Genomic DNA, 14390 nt, shown 5'->3' on the forward strand with positions numbered 1-14390 from the left:
ATAGACTCTAGGCAGCACAGTAATGATAAAGAGATTTTAGCCTGTATCTAGCGTAGGAAACAGCTTGAGATCAAGTCTAGCAAACATTTTGTGGTTTGCTAAAACAATTAGTCATTTTTAGAGAAATTTCACAGAATTCTAACTGTTTAAAATACGTCTTTGACAATGCTCACAACCTAAAGTTACTAGCTATATGAAGATGTAACTCCTACTCAAAAAGCAAAACTCAGAACACAATAAAATAGACAAGTACTCTAGAGTCAGTTTAGTAAATATTTTTACTGTTTCGTCAAGGTGATTATTAGGAGGGTGCATACCCGAAACCCTGGCACTTGGGAGGCTGAGGTAAGAGCAGGAGTTCAGGGCCAGCCTCAGCTTCAGAGAGCCTTTGAGGCCAACCTGGGCTATGTGAGACACTGTCACCAACAAAACCAAAGAAAGGAATTCTCAAGCCTTCAGTTTTAACCAGGAGTACATGGCAGTGAAGAGTATAATCCCCATAAAACAGTTTACATGTGTGCCCTACAAATGGATCTTCATTTCTAATGTGAAAAGTTATGAAAACAGTATTTGCTGTTTAAAGCATTCATCACATCTGCCCTTAAATTTTCAATTCCTTTTGCTTTAAGCTCTGAATGATTGGTCTCAAAAAGATGCTGCAGCTTAACTTGGACCATAGTACTATTCAAAAAATGTTCTGTTGCAGAAGACATAAAAGGTAAACTCTTAAATTTTATAAAAACCCAGTGAAAGACAGTTTGTCATTCTGTTTTTGTTTCTTACTAATGGTTTCATGTAGTTCCTTGGAGGTAGATTGAAGGAATCTCACTGAGTTCGACCACACTCTGACACTTTTCAAAGCATGTTAGAGCAGTTGTGTGTTAGAGAAGACATTTTTTATTTGTGCTAATATATGTGTGTGTGTGTGTGTGTGTGTGTATTATATGTCTATTATATCTATTATATGTGGATTCATATGTGTGAGTGCAGGCATATATGAGCCATGGCATTCATGTAGAAATACAAGGACTGTTTTGGGTGGCCGTTCTTGACTTCCTCTGGTTCAGACAGGTTGTCTACCTCTGCATACACCAAGCTAGCCTCAAGCATCCCATGAGCCTCCATTCTCTGCCCACCATCTTAGTGTAGGGCCATTGGGATTCAGATGTACACTATCATGCCCAACTTTCCATGAGTTCTGGGATATAAACTCAGATTGTCAGGCTTATGCAGCAAATAAACCTCAAGCCAAATTGTATCATCTTAACCATTCTCAGTATATAGTCATTACTGTTAGGTACATTCACAGTGTTACACAATCATCCCCACTATCCATTCCCAGAACATTTCTCTCATCTCATACCAAAACTCTGTAACCATAACTCCCCATTCCCAAGCTAATGATTCACTCTTAAGTATAAAATGCGCATTTTATTTTACAGTAGAATATATATATATATAATTTTTTGAGACAAGGTCTTTTTATGTAGTCCTATCTGTTCTAGAACTCAATATATAGATCAGGCTGGCCTGAAACTCACAAAGATCCACTGGCATCTACCTCCCAAATGCTGAGATTAATGATTAATGGTTTGTGCCATCATACCTGACAAAATACTAAATCCAAACATGAGTTTTATATCAAATTACTTTGTTGTCATTGTTTTGTTTTTCGAGACAGGGTTTCTCTGTGTAGTTTTGGAGCCTGTCCTGGAACTCGCTCTGTAGACTAGGCTGGCCTCGAATTCAGAGAAATCCGCCTGGCTCTGCCTCCAGAGTGCTGGGCTTAAAGGCGTGCACCACCAACGCCCGGCTCAAATTAATTTTTTAACTTTGAAGAAAATTATAAATTTTGTAAGGCAAAAACCATGTGGTATACATTTTATTGGCTGTCCGTGTAGGTGCAAAAAAATTACAGCATGTCAAAATAAAATGTATATTGACTCATAAGAGGTTTCAACAGGTGTGGTAGGTACAACTGAAGAACCTGGTAAGAAGTCCTTAAAAGGCCGGGCCGCGGTGGCGCACGCCTGTGATCCCAGCACTCGGGAGGCAGAGGCAGGCGGACCTCTGTGAGTTTGAGGCCAGCCTGGGCTACAGAGCTAGTCCAGGACAGGCTCCAAAGCTACAGAGGAACCCTGTCTCGAAAAAACCAAAAAAAAAAAAAAAAAAAGAAGAAGAAGTCCTTAAACGTACAGAGAATAAAATGAACTCTTGTGTGGAAAATGCACATACATGTACCCTAATTGTGCTACATCAGAACTTTTAGGAAATATAAGCATACAGCTGTGAAATAGTCATGACATCATCACCTGTTTGTAGCTAGCACTGGCAAAGTCTGCAGTATGCACAACAGACTGAAAGCAACCGCCGCCTCCCAAAAATGGGCAAAGAAAATTCTATTGTTTAAAAAACAGTTTTGATTTTGATCTCTCAGGACCTTGGGCCCTAAAGTCTTTCAGGACTGTTCCCTCCTAGTAACACAAACAAGCACAAGAGAGACAATGGAAACCAAACAAAAGCTCTGTACCTAAACATGTCATGACTTACATGCTAATATTTAGAAATTAAAGCACCATGGGGTTAGGGGGATGGCTCAGCGGTTAATAAGAGCACTGACTGCTCTTCCAGAGGACCCAGGTTCAATTCCTAGCAACCACATGGCAGCTCACAAACATCTATAAATCAGGGATCCAGGGATTGGGGATTTAGCTCAGTGGTAGAGCGCTTGCCTAGCAAGCACAAGGCCCTGGGTTCGGTCCTCAGCTCTGGCAAAAAATAAAAATAAAAATCATACAGCATATTTCTTATTAAAAAAAATCAGGGATCCAACATCCTCACACAGACATATGTACAGGCAAAACACCAATGCACATAAAAATAAATTATTTTTAAAAAAAGAAAGAAAGAAAGAAAGCACCAGAATGAAATTTTTAAACTTGTTTCTAGAATGTACTCTAAATGTAAAGAGCAATGATAGACAGTTGAAAATAAAACAATAGAAACTAATATATTCTGCATTTGGTAAGCATAGAAGCCTATATTATTATCAGGTAAAACAGACTTCAAGACAAAGACTATTACCAGTAATAAACCTACATATTTTATCAGGAAGTAAAGAATATTAGCAAATACAAGGGACATATTTCATCAAGAAGACATAATCATAAGTGTGGGTATAAAGCTAAAATAGTCAGAAATAGTGGGGAAACAGACAAACCAATAGTCATAGTTGAAGATACCTCATAATCCCCAGTGATAATTGAAGATCACTAGACATGAAACTGTGACCACTGTCTGTGTCCTTAAGCTAATAGATACCAAATAACTGGAATGGGAGTTCTTTAATTAAATATGATATTGTCGGGCTGGAGAGATGGCTCAGAGGTTAAGAGCACTGACTGGTCTTCCAGAGGCCCTGAGTTCAATTCCCAGCAACCACATGGTGGCTCACAACCATCTATAATGAGATCTGGCGCCCTCTTCTATATAATAAATAAATAAACCTTAAAAAAATATGATATTGTCATCAAAGTAAATCACATGACTAATTGCTGTCTTTGTTAAGGTTTCTGTTGCTGTGATAAAAACACCACCACCAAAAACAACTCTGGGAGGAGAGGGTTGATTTCAGTTTACAGATCTTGGGTCACACTCCATCATGATGTAGAAGGCATTGAGGAGTGCAGACTACTGGCTTGTTCCTCATGGCTTGTTCAGCTTTCTTATACACCCCCAGGACCACCTGCCCTGTTGTGGTACCACCCCACAATAGGCTGCACCCTCCCACATCAGTCACTAATCAAGAAAACGTACCACAGGCTAGTCTGGTGTGAGCATTTTCTCAATTGATGTTCTCTCTTCCCAAGGGATTCCAGACTGTGTCAAGCTGACATGAAAAATAGCCAGCACACTCATTAAACAAGTCACAACATATCCAGAAGGACTGGAATTAGAATATCCTCTAGATATAATGTAATTCTATAATAATAATCAGGTAGCTAACACAATCCTAAATAACCCATGTGTAAAAGAATTACTAGAAATTTAAAGTCATGTCAGACAAAAAGTTAATGAAATATATTGCATCACAGATTGTAGAATATAGCTAAATGATTTAAATGCTTAAAGAGAAACGTGCCTTTAAATGTTAATGTACTTACATAGTATGTTAGAAAAGACTGGAATCAGTGATATGTTGTTTCTATCAACTGTAGAGGGGAGAAAGGGAAATAGTAACATAAATAAGCACTAAGTATATAGAGGACTAAGATAGTAAAGATAACCATAGAAATCTTTAAAACAGGAAGCACAGTAAGTTGAAGCCAAATACTGCTGCTTTGAATAGATAACAAATTACAGTTCAAGTAACCCTTTAACTACAGGCACAAAGTCTAATCAACATAATAAAAAGGATCATTGTCATGAGCAAGGGGGATTTAACCAGGAATGGGACATTATTTTAACGTTTGAATATCAGCCAGTGAAATTCACTATATTAAGATGATAAAAAGGGCAAGAGGGACAGATCCATGGGTCAGAGCACTCGGATACAAGGAAGGATGAGGTCCTGACATGGTGACACGGTATCTGTAATCCGTTTTCTTACTGGCAAGATGGGAGGCCAAGACAGGACAGTCTCTAGAAAGTGCACAGCCAGCTAGCCTGGGTAAGCAGTGGCAAAACAGAAAAGAGATCTCATCTCAAATAAGGTAGAAGGAAGGCATGGACTGACACCTAAGGATCCCTCCTACCACCGTATGGTCTGCACCATGGTGCTCATGTACCCACACTTACTATTACAGACATCATACACACACCGGAGAGCAATGGAGAAAAACCACATAATCGTTTCAGTGGACACAGAAAAGGTATTTGACAAAATTCAGCACCTGTCATGATTAAAAAAGATTTAATATGGAGGAGGCAACTAGGAGGAGGGGAAATACTGTATGAGAGAAGACTAAATAAATAAAGGAAAAGAAAAATACAATAACATTCAGTTAATAGGGAATAGAGGAAATTGCTTCTGTTTGGTTAAAAAGACGTGTCTATTCTTAAAACAATATCCTACTTAAATATTATAGTCAATAGTCAAATATTAAATGGTCTGTCCCTAAGACCAGGAATAAAGGAAATATATTGGTAGATTTTTGAGGACATAATTCTATTCAGTATACCAAGAAAAAAAATAAAAGATATAAAATAGGGAATTAAGTAAAAGTATCCAGGTGTGATGGCACCTGTAATCCTAATGTTTGGATGACTGAGATGGGAATATTTAGGCCAGCTTAGGCTACATAATGAGACCCTGTCTCAAAAAGTAAGGGGGGCGGCTTAGTGGTCATAAATTCCTTTAGTCCACTTTTTTCATGGAAATACTTTTTCTTTCATTATGACTGATAGTTTGGCTTGATTACAGTATTCTGAGTTGGTAATTACCATTCAGAACTTGAAATATCACAGCAAGCCCTTCTGATTACCCCGTTGGATAATCTGGTGTTGTTCCAATGGGTCAGCCTTTACATGTGGCTTGCTGTTTCTCCCAGGCCAGTTTCAGTATATATTCTTTGTTGTTCTGTATATTTAGTGTTTTAATTATAATATGAGGGGGGAATTCTTTTCTCATCTCTTCTACGTGATAACCTTCATACCTCTGTGAGTTGGCATCTCTTTTTCTGAGTATGGGAAATCTTCTGTTCTGTCTCCTTTGAAGATGTTTCTATGCCTTTAGAAGGAGATTCTGTAACCCTTAAATTTGGTCTTTTCCGGGTCGCCTCTGTCTTAGAACTCCCACTTGTCTCTGTGCCCTTGCTCAGATTCCATCCTCTCCTTGATCCATCTACTGCCAAGGCTTTCTGCAGAGGGTTTATTTGACTGCTGTTTTTGTTTGTTTTTTAATTTCCAGACTTAAGACTGGTTTTTCTTCAATATTTTCTTCAGCCATTTTGCTCTTTCATTCCATCCATAACCTTCCCTGTTTTTGTCATACATATAATCTTCTGTTCCTTCAGATTTCACCTAATTCACGCTAACTAGATGTCACTGTTACAGGAATAAGTGATCTCTGGAGGAGTCATGTTGTCTTGATGTCTGTGTTACTTGCGTTGGCATTTGTGCTTCTGTGTTATTTCTTTCCTGGGGTTGGTTTTGTTTTGTTTTGTTTTGTTTTGTTTTTATGAGCTCTATTCTTTCATTTGAACTGTTTGCAGTGTTCAAGTGAGACTTCCATGTGGTAGTGTTGAATGTGTCGTTCACTAAATAATTCCTCAGACCAAGTCTAGGTACCTGGTGTATCCTCTGTTGTTCCCTTGGTAGGTTGTAAACTGAGGGAGTGCCCACAGGCATTTGATGTCACCACTAGGCAATTGTCATAGTAGTTAGCAACACTGGCCCCTTTGGCTTTCCTACCAAGGAAAGGATGGCTGGAAAACTAAGGATAATATGGAGTAGGCTCAGATTTGAGTTCATCTGTGCCTCATATTTTCAGACAGGGTCTCTTGCTGAACCTGGAACTCACCCATCTGGTAAGACTAACTGGCCAACAGGCCCCAGGAATCCTCCTTTGCAGCTTTCAGGATTACAGGCATAGTGCAGACATGCCCACCCTCTCACGTGGGTGCTGGGGATTGAACATAGCAAGCAATTAGCCAACTGAACCATCTAGCCGTAAATTCACTTAAAAACTAAAAATGAACAAGCTAGTTAATTTATTAAGTTGTATATTTTAATGTGTACAGATTTTTGCATGTCAGTCATACTTTATAGGTTTTTTTTAATTATGTTGATCTCAAAATTTGTGTGAAAAAGGGACTGGAGAGATGGCTTAGAGGTTAAGAGCACTGACTGCTCTTCCAGAGGTCCTGAGTTCAATTCCCAGCAACCACATGGTGGCTCACAACCATCTGTAATGAGATCTGGTACCCTCTTCTGGCCTGCAGTCATACATGCTGTATACATAATATATAAATAAATCTTTTAAAAAAAATTGGGGGGCTGGAGAGATGGCTCAGAGGTTAAGAGCACTGACTGCTCTTCCAGAGATCCTGAGTTCAATCCCCAGCGCCCACATGGTGGCTCACAACCATCTCTAATGAGATCTGGCACACACTTCTGTATATGTAATAAATAAATCTTTAAAAAAGAAATTGGGGGGTTGGGGATTTAGCTCAGTGGTAGAGTGCTTGCCTAGCAAGCACAAGGCCCTGGGTTTGGTCCTCAGCTCCAGGAAGAAAAAAAAAAGAAAAAGAAAAAGAAAAAAAATTTGTGTGAAAAAGCAAATCTAAAATATTTAAAATAATGGGGTTTTTTTCTATAATTTTTTGTGTTTCAATTGAAGTTTTCAATCACTGTAATGTTCATTATGGTTCGTGACATTAGATGACTACTGAGCACTTAGTGGTGATGACAGGACTATTTCATTTAAATAGAAATACTCAGATGTCGGTAATGGGTAGTATGTTGAATGGTATGGAAAATAACAGTGAAAAGAAAGAGATTTAGGATTTACCACCATGAAACTTAGTTAAAAAGCTACAGTAATTAACTGTGCTACTGACCTAAGATAGACAAGTAGAACAATGGAACAGAATTTAGAACCTGAAAATAGAACAACAAAGCCATGGCTGTTAGTTATTTAGGCGGTGCTCTTACCCCGCGAGGAACATGTCCCGAACATGACAAATCCACAGAAGAGTTTTTATTAAAGAGGACAGAAATGTGACAGGCCTGTGTGAAGCACACATGTGAGTGAGGAGAGAAGAAGAGGAGAGAGAGAGGAGAGGAGAGAGAGACCTATGCAACATGGCGCCGGCTTTTTAAAGAGTGAGCCGCGCATGCGTACAGGACCACATGTGGCTACTCCACGCATGCACGTAGATTACATGGCTGTGCACGCTTTACACAACCATGTAAAGCCACGGCATCCTAGTCATGCGAGATGTTCTGACCTGGAAATGGCTATTTTGAACCGGAAATAACTAGGCGGTCCAGTCCGCCAGGCAAGCCCAACCATGTGGACATGTTGTGATTTCCTATCAATGGCCATCCAATTATTGTTTTGTTTTGTTTTTCGAGACAGGGTTTCTCTGTGTAGTTTTGGTGTCTGTCATGGATCTCACTCTCTACACCAGGCTGGCCTCGAACTCACAGAGATCCACCTGCCTCTGCCTCCCGAGTGCTGGGATTAAAGGCATGTGCTACCACCGCCCGGCTGGCCATCTACTTTTTGACAAAAGAGGCAATAACATGCAACAGAAAAAAGATAACCCATCCAATAAATGGTGCTGGCAAACTGAATGTCTCCCTGCAGAAGAATGAAAATAGATACAATCTTGTCACCTTGTATAAAAATGAATTCAAACTGGGTCAAAGAACATGATTTGGGAACCTGAAATGCTAAAACTGTTAGAGGAAAATATAAGGAATGCTTTTCAGAAGACACTAGGGTAGGAAGGACTTTCTGAACAGAACAGTAGCATAGGAAGCAGCCCCAGGTCTCAACAAATGAAATTAAGAAGTTTCTGTATCTGTGGGCAGTGGTGGCGCACACCTTTAATCCCAGCACTCGGGAGGCAGAGGCAGGTGGATCTCTGAGTTCCAGGCTAGCCTGGTCTACAGAGATAGTCCAGGACAGGCTCCAAAGCTATAGAGAAACCCTGTCTTGAAAAACAAAAAACAAAAAAAAAGAAGACATTTCTGTGTCTTAAACAGGGAGCTAATATCCCAGATTTATAAAGAAATGCAAAAGTCAAATACCCACACAAGGCCCTGGGTTCGATCCTCAGCTCTGGCAAAAAAAAAAAAAAAAAAAAGAAAAAGAAAAAGAAAGTCAAATACCAAGCAAATAAATCTGCCAATCAACAAATGGGCTAATGAAACAGTTTTTTTTAAAAAAAAAGCTCCAAAGCTATTTCAAAGTATTCAACATCCCTAGACATTAGGGAACTGCAGATTAAACCTACTTTGATGTAACACCTCACCCCAATCAGATTGGCTCTCATCAGAAATTTGCCCATAAATGTTGAAGAGGATGTGGGGAAAGAGGAAAACTTATTCACTGCTGGTGGAGGTGCAAATTAATACAGTGATTAATTAAAATATTTAAGATACAACTACCATATGACCCAATTTATTCTACTCCTGGGCATATACCCAGAGAACTCCATTTCCTATCATAGAGATATTTCCACACCCATGTTTATTGCCACTCAAATAAACACGTTTTAGTGAGGAATTTGAACCAATCTAGATGTCCATCAGCAGATAAAATGTGATCAAAAGAATGTGGTTTACGCCTTTAATCCCAGCACTCGGGAGGCAGAGGCAGGCGAATCTCTGTAAATTCAAGGCCAGCCTGGGCTACAGAGTGAGTTCCAGGAAAGGCACAAAGCTACACAGAGAAACCTTGTCTTGAAAAACAAACAAAAAGAATGTGGTTTATATACAAAATGGAATATTATTCAGCTGTAAAGAAAAATGAAATTTATAGGAAAAATGGATGGATTTATAATGTATGATATTAATAAGTAAGCTCACCCAGACTCAAAAATAAATGCATGTTCTCCCTCATATGCGGATCATAGCCTGTGTGTTTATATGCAAACAGCTCTAAGTGTGGATATAGCATGACATTTAGAAAAGAGACCAAGGGAGGTCAGAAGAGGCAGTGTGGAAGGACAGCAGGAGGATGAAGCACACATGAGATGCAAGAGGATAAAAGGTCATTTTCTTTCTTCCTATGTCAGCTCTGTCAGTGTGTAAGTCATAACGAAAATTAATTCCCTAAGCGAAGCTCCATGTCTTCAGAATAGCAGTCCTAACACTATAGTAGTTCACAGAAATGCATGGAGTTGAGGATAGGGCAAGTATTCATTTGAGCGACTACTTCATCTAGATGTGTGATTGCTTTATTTGTGAGTTTATTATAATAAAGTGATTTTGAAAATAAGAATAGGCAAATAGATCAGTACAACAGAATAAGAACTTATACATCAGTTCACACTTATGTTGTATTCTGATTTCTGATAAAGATGCTAAAAGCAATCCAAATGAAAAAGGAATTATTCTTAACTACTAGAGACAGAGCAATTAGATGTGAATATGGAATATAGTAGAACCTCCTAGATCCATCATTCATATATCTGTATATATATATGTATATGTATGTATATGCACATACATACATATACATACGCATATATATATACATACGCATATATACACACACACACACACACACACACACACACACACACACACACATATATATAAGTTGAAAGTGGAAAAAAGTCTAAATCTCCTAAAAGAAAATAAGACCTGTACAAGTCGGGTACAGGAAAAGATTACTTAGGTCATAAAGAGTAGTAACCAAGAGAAACCAAGTTAATAAGTTAGGCTTGGTTAAAAATATCGTCAAAAGGCAATAGTAAGAAAATACAAAAGCCAACCACAGGCTTCAAAAACACATTTACAATGCACGTACCTAACGAGGAGCTAGTGTCCAGAATTTATAAAAAAAAAAAAATCTCCTACAACACGGTTATTCTTTAAATTCATCCTAAGTTAGAGTAGATTGTAAATAGATTATTCACAAATGTACAAAAGGCAAAAAAAAAAAAAAATACAGTATCATTAGTAATCATGGAGAGAGAGGCAGAGTCAACCAAGTCATTGCCACACATCCAGCAGCAAACCTACAATTAAAAGCTTGCAGATCCCGGACAGGATCTGGGACAGGACAACTGCATGAGGCAGCTGGAACTGAGACTTTGTTTAAAGTATAAAATTATACATCCATGTTGGAAGAAGATTGTTGCTCAAAGCAGGTGAACCTCTACATGCTATACAACTCAGAAATTCTACTTTTGGGTATCTGTCCAAAAGAAGTGAAAGCATATATCCACAAAAAGATTAGGAGTTTTCACAGAAGCTGCCCATCAACAGAAATACACCTGAACAAGCTGTCAGAGAAGCGAATTGATGTAATTAATCCAATGGAGTTAATATAATTAACTGCCCCAGTTTGCCAGGAGTTTTCTAAAATGTGGGCCTTTCAAGTACTAAACCATGGCAAAAGATGAAGACTTGGTCACCCTCAGCAATGACAAGAGGTAACCACAATGACACTGAGACACGTTAATTGGGTGAAACCTGCAAACAAGTCCATATTCTTTGATTCCATTTATATGAAGCTCCAAAAGAAGCAGAACTAGGTTGAAAAACAGAAATGGGAGTGTTTTTATCTAGGGATTGGCTGTTGATGATGGCTGTGTGGGACCCTGTGGATTGATGATGATGGTCTATCTTGGTGGGACTTTAGCCTCTTTGGTAGTTGAACCCTTTTTCATTTCTCAATCCTGAGCTTTTCAGGGTAACTCCCATTTGTTTTCTAAATCCCTGGTTTTCTTTCATTATTCTATATAATTAGTTTGTCTCTAAGTTGTTTTATGAATTGCTTCATTGTTATTGATTCTTTGCTCTTTACCTCCTTGAAAACAATCTTACACTATTTACAGGTTTAAGCAGAGTTAGCCTGTTTTATTTCAATCAGTTATTTTATTTCACAGTGTTCTCTCTCCCTCTCCCTTTCCTCTCTCCCTCTCTCCCTCTCCCCACCCCCCACTCCATCTCTCTCTGGTGTGTGTGTGTGTGTGTGTGTGTGTGTGTGTGTGTGTGTGTGACCTTGCACTTTGGTGGCTAACTTAGGTAATTCTTACAGCACTCTATTTTGTTCTTCTTAACATACTTTTCTTCAATAATATGTTCCTTTAAAATCTAACCCAAGCAAGGTGCCATATCACAAAGTAGTTCCAGCTACTCAGGAGGCTAAGATGGAGTTTTACTAGAGCTCAGAGAGTTCAAGAACATCCAGGGAGCATAGTGAGATATTTTCTCATAATATTTTAAACTCTGGATTGATTCTAGGTTGATGTTTTTATTAACTTGATGGGAGGGCGGGGCTGGGGGGTCAGAAAATTAAAATTCACATTACTGAAGATTTTTGTCTTTACTTTGCTTGTTTGTTTTGTTTTTCCGAGACAGGGTTTCTCTGTAGCTTTGGAGCCTGTCCTGGACTAGCTCTGTAGACCAGGCTGGCCTCAAACTCAGAGATCCACCAGCTTCTACCTCCCTAGTGCTGAGATTAAAGGCGTGTACCACCACTGCCCAATTCTTTACATTTTTCTAACTTAATCTTTTCATGTATTATTAAGCAAATGTTTTGATATAATGTACTGGATTAACTCAAAGAATAAACTCTACTGTCAACATCTTTCCAAGTTATCTTTTTTTGCTTTTTAGTTCTTTCTTTTCAGCTGCCTCTCCTATGTGTTGTTCTTATGAGGAAGTCAGTTATAATAATGAATCTCAGCTCTACCAGAACCAATCTACCTTTTATGAACAAACTTTTTAATTTTTTCCTTTTTTTTTTTTTAATTGAGCTGAGGATCGAACCCAGGGCCTTGGGCTTGCTAGGCAAGCACTCTACCACTGAGCTAAATCCCCAACCCTTAATTTTTTATATTTATTTTTTTGTGTATGTGTAAGTGCACACACATGTATAAAGGTCAGAAGACAAGTTGTGGGAGTGTGTTCTTGCCTTCCATAATGTGGGTTCTGGGTGTCAAACTCAGGACTTCTGAGTTCAGGACAGACACATTTATCTGGTGAGCCATCTCACTGGCCCTAGTGATAAATATTTTAATATTTTAATAACTATCTTCTATCCTGAAATCAGTATGTTTTAACTCACTATACAAATAAAATTTGACATAGTTACCATGATTAAAATATAAAGAACAAATAAAAGAAGTTAACAAATATGTCAATATGTAAATTTGGGAGCATGATGTAATCAGATATTTGTCTAGATATAAGAATAATGAATGAGGTGGTGGCAGAGGCAGAGTTGGGTGTTTTTCATTATCACATACATCAGGCAGTAATTGATGTTAGTACTATGAGTTTATGAAATAATTGAACTCTTTGATGAAATTTTGAAAAAAAAAAAAAAAATACAAGTTTGATATAATTTCCATTATTATAATAGGAATTTCATACATTTTATGTGCTTCTGGAAAATTTGACATGCATTTAAATTATACAAACTTTTTAGATATTATAACTTTTTATTTTTAAATAGCCTTCATTACAATTTTAAAAGTTTGAGAATGTTCTTCTTTTTAAACCATAATTCAATGAGTTAATAAACATGCACAAAGAGTAACTCATTTTAAGAACATAAAAAGGGCTGGGCATGGTGGTACATGCCTTTAATTCCAGCACTCGGTAAGCAGAGGTAGGTGAGTCTCTGAGTTTGAGGACAGCCTGGTCTACAAAGCAAGTTCCAGGACAGCCAGGGCTATGTAGAGAAACCCTGTAAAGGTAAAAAATAGCATCCATAGGTCTTCATCCAACTTCAGAGAGGTGGTATCACCCTCTGGTCATGGGTATCGGGTCAAGAAGGCTGTCTTCATCATCCATATGGGGAGCGTCATTCTTCCACAAAGGGCCAATGAAGAAAAGATTAGATCACCCAACAAGCGAACAGGTGTTGGCATCTGACATCCTATTTGGATCCCCAAATTCTGCACTGGAGATGGAGTGGGCTTTTTTTTATTCCCAGTGACCACTGGGTGGTTTCCCACATGAACTGAAATCATCCTCTTCTGCTTTTTTTTTTGAAAAGGTGAATTTAAACTTTAACAGAGCGTGATATTGAGACATTACCTCTCATATTTAAAATCTCTGGTTCATATGGGATTGAACTTTTTTTTTAGCTGAGGATCGAACCCAGGGCCTTGCGCTTGCTAGGCAAGTGCTGTACCACTGAGCTAAATCCCCAACCCTGGGATTGAACATTTAATGAGGAGTGCCCATGTAAGAAAATATGTCCTGTGCCCCAAGAGTTAAGAAATTAACTGAACTCAAAGGAGTCAGGCAGGATTCTGCTCATAGAGCAGCCAGTGAGATAGACTCCATAGAGCTGCTGTTTATCCATGTGAGGTGTTCTTTTAGTTCTGGCGTGGAGTCAGAATTTAGAACAGCCCAGAAACAATCCTATATCAGGTTAGTTCTGTTTCCCAGTCTGCACAACAGGGCCATGTTACTAGAGCCGACGACATTGTTTAAACATTAAATAGGTACCATGCTTAGCTATAAGTCCTTATTCTAGGAAGATGTCCATCAAAACTTATGATCATGAGCTGGCACAAAGGCACAAGGAGCCCTCCCAGCAGGACGGAGAGTTTCATGGCTTCAGATCATAATGGAAACAGGAAACAGGCTGCCAAACATGTTAATGTATAAATGGAGTCCAGTTCTGGCCAGGTGATTATAAACTGGTTTTTCTTCTTGAATATCATAAAGGTCAGAGGACACTTCTCCTATGG

The 14390-nt window shown here is 38.6% G+C and overlaps 1 protein-coding gene across 1 annotated transcript in view; it reads left to right on the forward strand.

Moving 5' to 3' along the window:
• Window positions 1–14390, forward strand: part of Gpr137c (G protein-coupled receptor 137C) — a 32005-nt gene that overhangs the window by 11933 nt on the left and 5682 nt on the right. The window lies entirely within an intron of this gene.

Source organism: Onychomys torridus, chromosome 9, assembly GCF_903995425.1.
Source record: "Onychomys torridus chromosome 9, mOncTor1.1, whole genome shotgun sequence".
NCBI classification, from domain to species: domain Eukaryota; kingdom Metazoa; phylum Chordata; class Mammalia; order Rodentia; family Cricetidae; genus Onychomys; species Onychomys torridus.